This window comes from Vanacampus margaritifer, chromosome 8, assembly GCF_051991255.1.
Source record: "Vanacampus margaritifer isolate UIUO_Vmar chromosome 8, RoL_Vmar_1.0, whole genome shotgun sequence".
Lineage (NCBI taxonomy): Eukaryota > Metazoa > Chordata > Actinopteri > Syngnathiformes > Syngnathidae > Vanacampus > Vanacampus margaritifer.
Genome location: NC_135439.1, coordinates 13739994 through 13755838, shown reverse-complemented (window position 1 = coordinate 13755838; position 15845 = coordinate 13739994).

Below are 15845 nucleotides of genomic sequence, written 5' to 3'. Positions count from 1 at the left end.
TTGCATTAGTGAAATATGAGCAGTGATGAGAAAATGAAGCTTCATGAAGCACTTGCGATATATATGTTTTTTACTCCTCTAGATTGTGCTCTTGGTTTAAATATAAAAGCCAGTGTAATGAAAATTGATTACATTTCTACTTTGTTTTTAAACCAAGTGCCATCTAGAGGGGTTACAAAAAATATCACAAGCTCTTCATGAAGCTTCATTTGTCCATCACTAAATATGAGTTAAGCAGCAAAATTCACCCATTTTTACGAGTATCAAAAGGCGGCCATTTTGCCACTTTTTGTCGATTGAAAATGACATCATAGTTGCTCATGTCTCAGGTAACAACCAATCGCAGCTCAGCTTCAGAAAACAGGTGAGCTGTGATTGGTCGTTGCCTGAGCAACTGTGATGTCATCTTCAGTTGACAGTAAGTGGCAAAATGGCCGCCTCCTGAGATGGATAAAAATGGTTGGATTTTGCTGCATAACTCATATTCCACAAATGTAATATTAATCACAATGTCATGTTTAAACTGGTGAGGTCACATATAACATATTATTGTCAAGAAATGTTTAAGGTGACTCATTCACTGCCATTGACGGCTATAGAAGTCAAGAATTCATTTGAACTATTTCTATTAGTTTCACATTTTTCCCCCACTTTTGTTAACAAGAATATAAAAACCTAGGGAAAAAAATCAATTGTACATTTAGAACAGATATAAAATTAATGATTAATCTTGATTTAACTAGTGAAGTCATGTGATTAATTACAATTAAAAAAAAATGATCGCCAGATGCCCCTAATTAAAAAAGAAAGAAAAGATTATTAAACATTAGGGCCGTCAGACTATTAGATTTTTTTAATTGTAATCAATCACATGACTTCAATAGTTAACTCCCGATTAATCACAAATTTTATATCTGTTCTAAATGTACAATAAAAAAATGATAGGTTTTCATACCCTTGTTAACGAAAGGAGGAAAACATTTGAAACTAATAGAAATAAATCAAATGAATTTTTGACGTCTATAGCTGTCAATGGCAGTGAATGAGTTAAAAGGAATTTAGGCAGCATTTGTATATAAGCGATGGTGTTGTTTTTGGGGCACATCCCACAAACGTCAGCGGAACCAATTGGGCCTTTTTCCACTATCAAACAATTCAAATAGATAACCAAACAATGCATTTTATCTCTAAAAAAATAATATCAAATCCATCATTGCAGATAGAGACCATTTGAGTGAAGCTTTCTTCTGTGTATGCATGTGAACATTCTCATTAAACCAGGTCATGGCGTACTCGGGGTATTTGAATCGATGGCAACTTCATCAGTTCATGCACAGAGGCTAAATAAGGACGCTGTAGCCTGAGAGTCGCTGTTTCAACCCAACTACTGAATGTCCATCGTTCACCCAAAATGATCTGTCTTCTCTGTCCGGAAAACAATTAGCAAACAACCATTCAGCCTCACAATCACATCTACAGACAATTTTCAGTCTTACTTAACCTAACATGTATGCTTATGGAAATGTGGGAGGATTCCAGAGAGGCACACAAGCACGGGTGAGAATATGCAAACTCTCTAAAAGGAAGCCTGCCACCAGTTGGGGTGAAGTGCTAGATCCATACGATGGCTTCAAAGAACACGGCAATGTCGATCCCATCCTCTGCTTGAGCACGAGTCACAAAAGGCTCCCCAAGAGGCAAAACATTGGCACGACTTCAAAGTTGAAGTGGAATAACCTGCCAGTCTGGTGGCGGTGGTGGACTATATTTAAAAGCGTCTCCACACAATTATTTTCGCTGACTTGCTGAGTTTTCCAAGCCCGGGAGAATAACCTGACCTGATTTAATTTGAAGTGGAATTTGTGTGTGCGCCGCGTTGAGTGACGAGCCAACGGCTATACTCCCGAACGGCCTCAGGGACTTGGCTGACCCTTATAGAACACTTGAACCAGAAGTCTTAAATCAGCAATGGTTCAGGGAAATATACGGGACTGGTTGATTATCTTCTTTAAGGAAATTAAGATATGGTGGAGTTTGGCATCAGTAACGTATAGTGTGGTGACGTCAAGTATTTGAAAGCTTTTGCCTCTTTCCACTCCAGTAGTGAGCTTTTTGTCCTTTTGCGGCCACTATACCTCAGCTAGTTCTTTAACAATGTAGAAGCAGAATTATAATTGGCGGGACATCATTCTATCCATTTTCATACACTATTGGCTTTATGAAGCTATCTTTAAAAAAATAATAATAATAATAATAAAATCAAGCAACAACATTGGGAAAAAATAATTTCATCATGACAACATTCTATCCCATTATTCTAAATAAAAACCCCAATGCACCCAATAAATACGATTTATTTCTCTTTGATGAAAACAAAAAAAAGGGAGGGGGAAAATGTTTTTACTTCAAAGTGATTTCTCATTTCCACCTACAAATTTATTTTCCAAACTTCTATTTGAGCTGGTATAGATTTCACTGGCTTTAACGTCCTAATCTTAATCAGGGGTATTTAAATCATTTTAATGCAGGGGCCACGTTCACCTGAGTATGAAGTGGTAATGAGGTAACGAGGTGTAAATAAAGAGCTAAATAAATACTACAAGTAAATATTATTAATAATAATAAATAATAATTATAAGTACATTCTGAAAATATTCAGGTTTTTTAATTGTCTTTTCGCAGAGTAATCTTGAATTTCTTAAGAAAAATGAGTGCACATTTTTTTTCATGAATAATAAATAAATAAATAATACAAGTAAATATAGTTAGTTAGCGCTATTAACTGTACAGGAGATGTACTTGTGTAATATTATTGTATATTGTTGAAAATTGATTTGTGATTTTAAAATGACTCATTTTAGGCTGTCTTTTATATCCGCCCAAGGGACTGCCAATGAAAATTAGCTTGACTTGGCTCACTTTAATGTGCATTGTCCCTTTTAAATAAAAAAAAATCAATTCAATAAATACTGATGAATAATAATTACAAGTACATTCTGAAAATATTCAGATTTTTTAATTATCTTTTCGCAGAGTAATCTGAAATTTCTTAAGAAAAATGAATGAATTTTTTTCATAAATAATAAAAGTAAAAGTAAATAATAATAAATAATAATTACAAGTACATTCTGAAAATATCCTGAATTGTTATATTTTCAGAGTAATCTAAAATTTCTTTTAGAAAATTGTGCATTTTTTGCATAGATAATACAGTAAATATGAATAATGATAAATAATAATTACAAGTACATTTTGAAAATATTCAGATTTTTTATCATCTTTTCGCAGAGTAATCTTAAATTTCTTAAGAAGAATGAATGCATTTTTTGCATAAATAATAAATACAAGTAAATGTAAATAATAATAAATAATAATAATTGCAAGAACATTTTGAAAATATTCAGATTTTTTAAATTATCTTTTCACCGAGTAATCTGAAATTTCTTAAGAAAAATTTGTGCATTTTTTTTGCATAAATAATTAATACAGTAAATATAAAAAAGATAAATAATAATTACAAGTACATTATAAAAATATTCAGATTTTTCTTTTCTTTTTTTAAATCATCTTTTTGCAGAGTAATCTGAGTTTCTTAAAGGGTAATGCAACAGGAAGTCAGACTCTTGCTCCACCCCTCACTAAGATTTGAAATTAGCGCTCAAAGGGGGTGTTGCCTGGTGGATCGTTGGGTTGCGAATGGGAAGAAGGTTGGGCGTGGTCTGGCTGTAATTGACAGCAGCAACTTACTAAGAAGGCGTATATGAGACTGAGCCGGTGGGTGGTGGGGGCGACTACGTCATGTGGAACATGTGACGTAGTATGTATCGTCTCGTGTTTATCTCAGTGTTTAACCTTAAGATGGCACCAAACAAGTTCAAGCTTTCAACAAATATGCACTAAAATGTCAAAAATAATGACGAGGACATGTAGACAACATTTGTAGACACCAGTTTATCAGCACACACAAAAAAAAGTTTATTTAGTGTTGAGTTAGTCTTTAAGAAAAATAAATCTAATAAAATAAAATAAATTAAAACAATTTTTTTTTTGCATCAAATCCTGACTAACAGCCAAATTTCAGAATTTCCACCCACACCGGAGAAAATTAACAACAACAGTTAATTTAAGTGAAACTGTACATTTTGTGTTCTGTCCTCACAGGCCATATTGGACCCACTCATGGGCCTGTATTGGCCCGTGAGCCGTTTGTTTGAAGGCTTTGAGCTAAAACGTTCCAAAGATTTGACTTGCAAATCCACGAGACAATAATTCCAGAGACATCGGCATAAAGTAGGTTAAGAGGCCGCTCCAAAGACCTTTGCTGTTGTGTCTGTTGTAGCACATCAATTTAGGTGTACTCGTGTATGTTGAAGCGGACGATCAATCACGTCACAAATAAGATGATGACATAACGAAGTTAGCTATTACGTTGCGCAATGATTGCGCAATGGAATCAATAGTAAAACAAAAGGCAACATTGACAAGTGCAAGGAGAACCTTGTGAAGCATTTCCAAATATGTACATAAAACTAGTGTGATGTTGAAATATGAGATGAAAATCACAGCACATGGAGCAAAGGTCAAGCCTTGGGAAGCGTCTAGACACGAGTTGGAAGACGATGCCTTATCTTGACGGTAAAAGATAAACATTGACACAAACAATTTTTAGATACGGCCACCAGAATGTCTGGTTGTTTCAAAAATCGCAATGCAAATCCAAATCCAAGAACTATTAACGTAAATCACAAGATCATTATTGCGGTGCTGTGAAATGATTTTATTTATTTACTTACTACTATAGAATGTTTGGAAACATCACCCCGCACATCCAATGTAGACAATGTTTGCACTCTTCTACTGTATCAGTTGCACATATTGAGCTGCACCTTATCTTCTTACTACACATCACTATTTGTGCATGCAACTTTACAGTTCCGTTTTTTTCTCCAATATCTGCATAGGAAAGCTCGCAAAGTCAGGTTATCGTAGCTCGTTGAAAGCGTCGTGGGTGTAAAAATAGAAAAGCCGCTGAGGAGGGTGAACGCCTCTGCCAAAGTGGAAAGGTTAAGGCATGTTAAGAAGAGTTTAAAATGAAATATTGTTGGGAGTTTGCATTTAGGCTGACTTGACTTTTGTTGCTAACCGGAGGTGCATGTTCCACCATTTTTTGGGCAAAGCTCCTCAAGCCCAAAACGTTTCTTAATAAGCAAAAATAGAGGGTTACAAGGAGGGCCAGAGAGAGGTATCAGGTCATACTAACAGTTTTATAAAAAAAAAAAATTACGAAAAGAGTGTCATTATAGTTATTTTTTATTCCATTTTGACTTGTTTGAGTTATTTTTTATTTTTTAGAGCAGGTTTGTTAGTTTTCATTAGTTGGTATTTATTTTAAATTTAAAAAAAAAAAACTCAAAAACTCACCTAAAACAAAGTTTAGTTTTTTGGGTTTTAGTATTAGTTTTAGTTCTTTTTTTTCTTCTTTTTTTTTAATGCATGGAGTATTTGCGTCATATTAAAAAAAAATCTTACAAAGAAAAACCTAAACTAAAACAAAGTTGTTGTTTTTTGGGTTTTAGTATTGTATTTATATTTGCAACATAAAAAATTGTCACCACGTATTGTGTAATAGATTAGTAAACTACAATTCTCAAATGACATTTGACTTTCCTTTTTCTGTACAGACAAACAGCAACACGGAAATAAATTAAGAATGACCCCAAAAGCTCATGTATGATATTGACAAAGACAAAAAGGAGTGACATCTTCGTTTCAATCGTAGTTTTATAAACATAAAGATGGAATTTGTTAGTTTTCATTTTTATTGAATTTCTTTAATGATTTTTTTTCTTCTTCCAATTTAAGTTATTTCATTACTTTTCATTTTAACCTTGGCCAAGTCCCAGGCTGGAAGTTTTCAAAAACAGGCAACACTTTTCATACAAAAAGCTCAGATCAAACCGAAACGGAACATCACAAATGGAAAGTACTTGGAACCCATGTAAGGTGCTGTCAGTTTGTGGCCCAGCAGCAACACTCCACACAGTAACATGAAGTTGGAGTGCTCAATGGAGAATCAATATGGAACTCTACCAATGACAAATGACAACAAAAACTCTTCCTAGCAACAAGCATCTAGCAACAAAGTTACGTGAAAAGTTTTTTTTGATAATGCGTGCTGGATAATGTAAACCAGGTAAATAGAAATGTAATAAGTTTTCACTGGTGTCATTTCCTGCTCACAAACCAACCAACCAAACGTTTTCAGCAACAATAGCTTAGTTGCTCATCTTTGTCCACCACATTTTTGCTCACTCACGACCACACAAGTGGCTGACGGATTAAACTCTCGGCCGAATGTGACATATTTTATGAAGAGAGAAATGAGGGATTTATATTGATTATGAAAGACCATAAGGGGTGGCGTGAAAGAATAGCCTCTTTGTGCCGTCTGGGAACTGATGTGGCCCAGTTGTAGATCATGTTCTGGAGCTCGGCGGGGACAGCCTGAGAGGTATTTTCCCTCATTGTGTTGGCCGAGTGCCCAGAGGGGAGGCGGCTCGATACTTCCAGACTACTATGTTAAAGTTCATGGCTGCAGTCGCGGGAGAGGGTCTTTGTGCACACGCGTGCTCGCACGAACACACACACATGTGCAAGTGGGAAGCGTGCACGTCTCGTCTGTTGAAATTAAATGGATGGAATGATATGGTAAAATTACATGTACGTAATAATAATAATGGGCATAGTAATTAGGTGGGTTTCCATCCACTCATTTTTATCCGAATTTTCAAGAAATGCGAAAATAAAACTGAATGGAAATGCTAGAAATTTGAAAAAGGGTCCAAAATTCTCCAAAAAAGTTTTTACGCTTGGACGGGGTGGAATTTGAAGCGTATCGGAAAAAAAGGAAAATGTGACTTTTGGCTATGGAAACAGTTTTTTTTTAATAAACGCCAAGAAGATCGGATACACGTCGCACATTTTGACCGATATTATGTCACGCGTACGTTTGTAGTCATAAAGCAATGGCGGACGATAAAGTAAGGTGTGGTAAAGTCAAAACCTTTTTTTTTCTTCAGTTTTTTGGTTGTTTTTTTCTTCTAAAAATAAGAAGGCTGTGAAGACTTTAATGTTGTGTTCTCATTTTATTTTATTTTTTATATTTCTTAGTTTGAGAACCCTGGCAATTTCAATTATTTATTTTTTTTACTGTTATTGTGAGATGGTTGTGTATAATGACTTGTAAGTTTTCTGTGCTGCTTAATATTTGCCAAGTTTTGGCTCTTGTTTTCAATTTTTTAAATAAAGGAATTTAAAAAACAAAAACAAAACAAAAAACCTAAAAAAAAAAGAGATAACATTTGGGAGGGGACGACAAAACATAAATATTTTTGGGAATTAATTAAAGAAGAGAATATTAATACAATTTTAGATGGCAAACAGCAAAGAAACGATACGAATAACCCGTGGGCAGTATTTTATTTTGAAATGGCTTGGTCAGAACCAACAAAAAGCCAAAAAATGGTCACAATAACGCCTAGGGGTTAATCAAGAATTGCAAAAGCAAATTCATACGACGTCATCGCGAGGTGCAGTCGCTTCCTGTTCTTCTTTTTAAATTACTGGTGGATCCCATCTCTATGTGGTATACCGCCACCTACAGCTGCGGAGTCCCCTCTCAATATTCGCAAAAGAAGAACAGATGGAAACGGGCATAAGTCGCATGTCCGTTTTGCGCATTTTCAGTAAATTCGCTGAAAAAATTCTAAACAATTGGATGGAAACCTATTGGCTATGCCATGTTTAAAATTGGTATTGGAAATCACAGTCGAGTCATCTAGGCTGAAAAATTAAAGGACCACCCAGAGTGTCACCAGCACTCAACTAATGGCAATACAGTGCCAAGGCACACTGTCTTTGCTTTGTGGTACAGGAAACAAATTTGAAAATCATAACCTTCTAGATTTATTTTCACTTCACATGTTTCAACTTTTGGGGATTTTGTAGTTTGCCATTCATTGCTTTTTTTGCCAACCATTTCAACCTTTAGTGCTCCTATCTGAGGCCATTTTTGTTTCTACAAAGTCCTCCGAGGGCCATACTGAATTCATGAAAAAACATGATCAAGCACACGTTTATTATTATGCATTACAAGCATTTGCCGGTTAAATATTGTTGGCCTTTAACTGTCTCTGGAAGGCTTGATTTGTTTTTACAATTGGATGCCGGTTCATATCAGATTCTTTCGCAAGTTGTCAATGGCCCAAATGCTGCTTTGGGAAGTGCTCATCACATGGTTTTTTTGCCAGCATATACAACTGAAGTTATGATTTTAAACTTAAAGGGCAATGAAACAAGATGCTTACTCAAGATCAATTTGGAGCTTAGTTGATATTAGTATTACTTTGACAACTAATTAGTCTTAGGAAAAAATGTATATATGACACTCACAAGAATGTCAGTTGTTTTTTTGGCGAACATTTCTGGATTAATCAAAAATGCTCGTCTATTAATTTGTAGGTACTTGGAAATCGCACCTTACCTGCAGCTCTCAGGTAGCCAGGTGATGACATCACTTTTTAATTCAGGGGCTAGCTCTGCATGTTTAGTCGTGGAATTCCCTTTTGTCCTGTTCGATTTTGTTCAAAACTAACTATTTTTTAGAGAATCCAAAGTTCAAGGTAAGGTTCACACACATAATTCATAGTTCTTTAGCAAAGAGACCACCAATTAATTTCCTAACTCAAATAAAATTGTGCATTCAAATGGTGAAATTAAATTCAGCAAGCAATTTGAGTTTATCCTTAATGTCACCCGGAAGCCGATTAGCCTTCTTGTAAGCAGTACTCTATATCGATTTATTAAAGGTATGTCAGAAAAGTTCCAGGACTGGTGTCATTAATGCAACATTTGCAATCCAGACTCCAAAATCTCCACTTTGTAAGTAATCTCCTTGAAGTCAGTCTACCACGCATTTTCAGCCTTCTCTGACACACCTTCATGAACTCATTGAAGGATTCTTTTGGGATCCTCTGCAGCTCTAGCTCAATATCATCCTTGTCGTCAAAATGAGTCTTCTGATGATATTCTGTCACATCAGTCCTGGAACTTTTCTGACACACCTCATATGTCATTGATAAGAAGCAGTATTAAAGTCAAATTCACCCTCCGAAAATAATTCATGACAATAATATGTTTTATGCAGCCCCACTAGTCTAAATATGGTCTTCTGGTTAATATTGTGTTAGTGGAATATGAGTTAAGCAGCAAAATCCAGCAGGTTTTATCAATATCAGAAAGCGGCCATTTCGCCCCTTGATGTCGAGAGAAAATGACATCAGTTACTTAGGCCTCAGGTAACAACCAGTTACAGCTCAGCTTCAGAAAACAGGTGAGCTATGATTAGTCGTTGCCTGAGCCCTGAGCAACTGTGATGTCATCTTCAGTCGACGGCAAGTGGTAAAATGGCCGCCCGATGAGATGGATAAAAACGGCTGGATTTTGCTTCATAACTCATATTCCACAAATGTAATATCAATCAGAATGTCATGTTTAGACTAGTGAGGTCACATATATCAAATTATTGTCAAGAAATGTTTTAAGTTGACATCCCCTTTAAAGCCACACTGTAAATAAAGCAAGTTTAAATTACAGGGGGGAAGTCCTGTTAACTATATGAGACAAAATTATAGTTTTAATTTGTTCATGTCCAAATTCCCATGTGAATGCAATAATAATAATAATAATAACAATGATAATAAAAAAAAATTAAAATCCCCCCAAAAATCTTAGGCTTATGTCCATTTTTGGATAGCTGCCGCATTAAAAAACAAAACAAAATATTAGTAAAAAAAAAAAAAAACTTGTTAATGCTGATATGCCAACATTGACAATTTTTCTTGTTTGTGAAACTTTTCATTCAGGCACTATAATACTCATGTATTGCTGTACATATTTCAAATATATCAATATTCAATACAAGTAAGTGATCTAGAAACTACGTTGACTTCTGGCTAATAAAATTGGCTATAAATTTGGACTTTGAACGGTTAAGCAACCAGTTTATTTGAACAGCAATGAACAAGGACTTCACCAAATAAATTATTTCAAGTGCTCCAGCTGTTCATGGCATTGCGTCGACAAAAAACGTTATGCTGCCTCTTCCATGTATTTGTCACCCATGTGTAGGACTTTAAGGTATGTGGTGAATGGCATCTGTTGAATCAGCAGCATCTGGACGCCACATGTACTCGGTCGTATGTGCAGGACTTTTTTTTCATCGTCCACATGATAGATGATCACTAGTACGGCAACATGTGCCGCGAAAGGAAGTGAGGATCTCTCCTCTGTGATGAGCAGCCTGCTGGGACCTAAATAATACAACTAATATAAAGTCAAAATGGCGATTAACGGTCATTTTTGCCAGTATCCATCATAACAGCTGGCTGACATAATTTTTTTTTTTTTCATGGTCGACTGCAGTCCAACAGATTTTTACTCTACACATTCCACTGCAATGTGATACAACCCCCCACACACATACATACACAAACGATGTTATGCTATGGTTGAGGTCTTGTTACTTTTAGCCGTAGAAACACAATTTGAGTTGACCTTATAAACATGTTTCTGGCGCAGAGAGGCCCGAGTCGACACACAGATTCAAACTCGTGACTTTTTTGCAGTGGCGGTGAATAGAAGCACGCCATCCAGATGTGCTGCTATAATCTGAACATATGTTATAGTTTCAGACGAGACGGCAGTTTTAGTAGGATGGCATCAGCAGCAAAATGGTGATGGATTTTTTATTTATTTTTTATTTTGGTTGACTTGAAAAAGCTCAAGGATCATATTCATAAAAATATAAATATAAATGATATAAATATATATAAATTCACTACTCCTGAATGCCTGCATAATATGTTGACGTATTGGCAACATGTCTGCCATTTGTTACGTTGAACTGAAATTGATAGCGCAATGTAGTGGGATGTAATTTGGGGAAAACAAAACTCTGCATCATTTCTGTAAGATGGTAGGCTTCATTTTTTTATATATATGTAGCTATATTTTATATATTTATAGTGTCTAGATCTGTTTAATGTTTAAGAAGAGTGTGCCACATGTTTACAAATTGTATAAGAAACGAACAATTGATCAAAGCCATAGATTTGTTAGCATTATTGTTGTAATCTGCTTTATGACTGACTGGCTTACGTTTTTGAAACAAGAGTTTGGCAGACTTGTGTTAAGTTGTTGTACTCAACGCTTAAAAGACAAAGTCAAAGTGCTTAGTAAGTTAACAACTCTAATGAAAAATGTCTCATTAATTCATAGTTTATTTGCCTTTATTTTAGTGTAAAGTTGTAAACCAAACAATAAGAAAATATTTATGTAATTTTTTTTGCTAGTTTATTGTAATACTGTACAGATTAATTCATTGCTTATGTTTGTAAAAAATAAATAAATAATTGCATATATTGAGATAAATATGGAGGGAGGGGGGACCAATCACAGTAGATTATTCTTCAAAATTCTTCAGCTCTACTGTTACGTCAATACCATTTTGGTGATGTGCATGATGAACAAAATGCGGTGATTGACCTTTTTAAATTCTTCTAAGAATACTTTCTGGTTATTTTGAAGGCATTTGGCTATTTCTAAGGAGCAGGTCAAATTCTTGACTAAAGCTGTCAGCAGTGTGCACATGCTCAAACTAATACTTTGTTGAACCTGTTACATTATTGACAGTTTGGGGTTATCTCAGAGTCTCAGCGTGGTACATACGTGTCAGATTTTGACTGCATGTAGTTTGCGCAGCCATTTTTATCCTAACAACTGGAGTTAGTTCTGGGCTCTGCCTGGGCCATTTCAAAACTTGAATCTTCTTTAAGCGGAATTTTATTTTTATTTTTTGGACACATGCATGGGGTCAATGTCATGCAAAAAGGTGAAATTCCTCTGCAGCATGAGCTTTTTTTTGCAGACAGCTGAAGGGTTTGCGCTAAAATTGATGGATTGGACCTGCACATAATCCCCTCTACCTTGACTAAAGCCCCTGTTCCAGCTGAAGAAAAACAGCCCGAGGCATGACACTGGCACTACCATGCTCCGCTGTGCATATGGGGTTGTTTTCATGCCAAATTAAATCAATTTTTAATGAAAAAAAAAAAGACGGTATTGAACATCCCTACTTCAGACAGATGTAAAAAGTGCCTGGGACTCAATTCTAATCCTTAGGGGACAATTACGGCATCAAAGTGGGAAAAGTAGAGAACAAGACCACTTTGGTGTCTTACTTGGTCAAGCTGATACTTGGTGACTTAACTAATGAGGTAGTCATGATGTCATGAGCTGCAGGTGTAAACACTTGAGAGCCTGCAGCTGCTTGCCACTTTTGAAACTTGTATCAGACATTCCTGTTATTTCTAACATACACATGCTGGACCTTGATTTCATCAAATAATACAATAGCGGGTCAAGATAAGCCCCAATATTACCGTTATAACCTGAAACTTGACCTAAAAGATTAGAGGGAGCAATGTTAAATCCCATAATCCCCTTTAGGGCAAGCAGTCAAATGAGGTCTGTGTCCTGATGGTGGAGGTTGCATATGATCAAGAAATACGCAAAGTTTCTTCATGATGATAAAGCAGTACTTCGTAACTCTTCCACTCCCAGTCATTTTCACTGAAGCAACCCCCTTCACTCCCGGCTGTTTTACTGGATTTTGACCCACTGAATATTGTGTTCTATTGCTATACAAACATGGAACCTACCAAAAGAAAGATTAAAGTCTCTTCATTCCTCAGGAAAAAAAAGTACATTTCTATCTGTTTTCCGTTTTGCAGCAATTAGCATTAGAATATAAGTTTCATCATTATTCACAAATCTATTTAGAAATGTGAGTAAAAGAGATTTTTTTTCAACATGGCCCTGGTTCAGCTCTTTTGCTCTGCTGCTCGTTTGTGTAATAACTATAATTTCTTCAACCGTTCTTTGAAGTTTAGAGGCTGCATCAAAGCCTTCTGTATACTATATCATAAAAAAAACATTAAAAACTTATAAATAAGTCTTTGGGACACTTAAAACATTTCAAATAGAACGTATTCATACGTTTTTGGGAGCAAATCATTTAAAGGGATACTTGACTCATTGAGCCATTTCCAGCAGTAAAAAGTTAATATTTTGACAAGAATTATTTTGATAACATCCTTATTTTTCATGTATAACTAATAACTTTAAAAACAAATGTTTCCATTTGCTGTCGATTGAAGACACCTCACCTGACCTGTGTTGAGGAAGTCGGTAACGACCAATCACGGCTCACTTGTTTTCTGGTCAGCAATCTGAGCCATGATTGGTCATTACCTACTTCCTCAGCACAGGTGATGTTATCTTCAGTCGACAGCAAGTGGAAAATACGATTTTTAACGGTTATAATTGTACATGCAAAATAATGAAGTTATCAAATTCATTCTGGACAAATTATTAGCTTTTTACTGCTGAAAATGGCTCAATGAGTCAAGTATCCCTTTAAGCTTGATGGCCCACACCAGTTTCCTATGCACATTCACCAAACCCTGATTTCTTCTTCAAATTTAAGACATTGCTATAGGATTTACTGGTAAACAAAACGAAAAGGGAGAGTAACTTTTCATCAAATCTGGCTCTCGCCTTGAATTCACAAAGCGCAGCTTAAGGAAGTATTCCTTTAGTTTTGCTATAGCTGGTTGTTCTGGACTGGAATTGCTCTCCTTGACATTGCAAATCATGCAGTTAAGACACTGACTCCCATCACTCCACTCTATTTTTTTTTTTATAAAGCACTTTAAAACAACCATGCTGTTTGCATAAGATGAAACGCAAGGGCCGCAGATACAATGAAAACAGCAGAGGCCCCAGAATTGAACCCTGTGGAACGCCATACGTTTGTTATTCTTGAGAATTCATATTGCACATATTTGTCCAACGGGCTATTCGGTCCCTGTACGACCGATGTCAGAGTCTGGTCCGCATTGCCGGCAGTAAGTCGAATTTGTTTCCGGTGAGGGTTGGACTCCGCCAAGGTTGCCCTTTGTCACCGATTCTGTTCATAATTTTTATGGACAGAATTTCTAGGCGTAGCCGAGGCGTTGCATCTCTGCTTTTTGCAGATGATGTGGTGCTGTTGGCTTCTTCAAGCCGTGACCTCCAGCTCTCACTGGAGCGGTTCGCAGCCGAGTGTGAAGCGGTTGGGATGAGGATCAGCACCTCCAAATCCGAAACCATGGTCCTCAGTTGGAAAAGGGTGGAGTGTCCTCTCCGGGTCGGGGAGGAGGTCCTGCCCCAAGTGGAGGAGTTCAAGTATCTTGGGGTCTTGTTCACGAGTGAGGGTAGGTTAGAGCGGGAGATCGACAGGCGGATTGGTGCAGCGTCTGCACTGATGCGGACGCTGTATCGGTCCGTTGTGGTGAAGAAGGAGCTGAGCCGAAAGGCACAGCTCTCGATTTACCGGTCGATCTACGTTCCTGCCCTCACCTATGGTCACGAGCTGTGGGTCGTGACCGAAAGAACAAGATCCCGGATACAAGCGGCCGAAATGAGTTTCCTCCGCAGGGTAGCCGGGCTCTCCCTTAGAGATAGGGTGAGAAGCTCGGTCATCCGGGAGGGACTCCGCGTCGAGTCGCTGCTCCTCCACGTTGAGAGGAACTAGTTGAGGTGGCTCGGGCATCTGGTTCGGATGCCTCCTGGACGCCTCCCTGGGGAGGTGTTCCGGGCATGTCCTACCGGCAGGAGGCCCCGGGGACGACCCAGGACACGCTGGAGAGACTATGTCTCTCGGCTGTCCTGGGAACGCCTTGGGGTCCCGTCGGATGAGCTGGCTGAAGTGGCTGGGGAGAGGGAAGTCTGGGCTTCCCTGCTAAAGCTGCTGCCCCCGCGACCCGACCCCGGATAAGCGGAAGAAGACGGACGGACGGACATATTTGTCCAACCACTTTCTTCTTTTGTTCGAGTTAGTATGAAGCGATTAAAATAATAAATAAATCATACGACGTACCATAAGTCGACTACTGAGCACATCAGATTTCTTGCAGCATAGATAGGCCAAGCAATGTAGCTTGATCACCTGCAGCCACAAACATGAGTTGCGAGCACATACCAGTGAGGTGATTCCAACCTGTGGAAGATCTTAAGAGAGAAGAAAGAACACTGCAGCTTTGGTAAGATTGCACAAAAACGATTTAGATAGGAGAACCAAAGCAATTGCATCATCTTCACCTTCTTAATGGCTTTAATAGGTTTAATCAGGGGATTTTCCTGTTGAATCACCTCCGATTTGTTGTGGTGGGAATGCATGAGTCAGGAGTTTGGGTCTGACAAGCACATTACAAAAGTAGGTTGCCGGAACATTTCCATGAGTTATCAACAGCTGCCTCTGTCGACACATGCAGAGAAAGGAGTGATGACTTCAACACGTCTGAGGTCCAGATGGGACCAAATGACCAAACTTCCGCAACATGTCACCACTAGGGTTATCCAATGCAAATTGCTTCAGTCTTGAATTTCAGCTTTCCTTCAAAGCACTTTTAATAAGTTTAATAAAGAGCTTTCCCTTGCTGGTTCCATGCATTTTTCTTAAGCGCTTGTTCTCATCCGTGTCTGGCGAGCCGCAGGGTTACACCCCCGGACTGGTCGCCAGTTAAATGGAGATTAAATTCAGTTAATGACCCATAATGTATGGCTGCTTTAAACAGCCTTGGACCACATGGCACGGGTTAATGAATTTAAAACACCATAAACAGGCATCTGGACCATTAAACACGACTCAGCAGATTGGAGAATTGGAAAAAAAAAACAAGCTC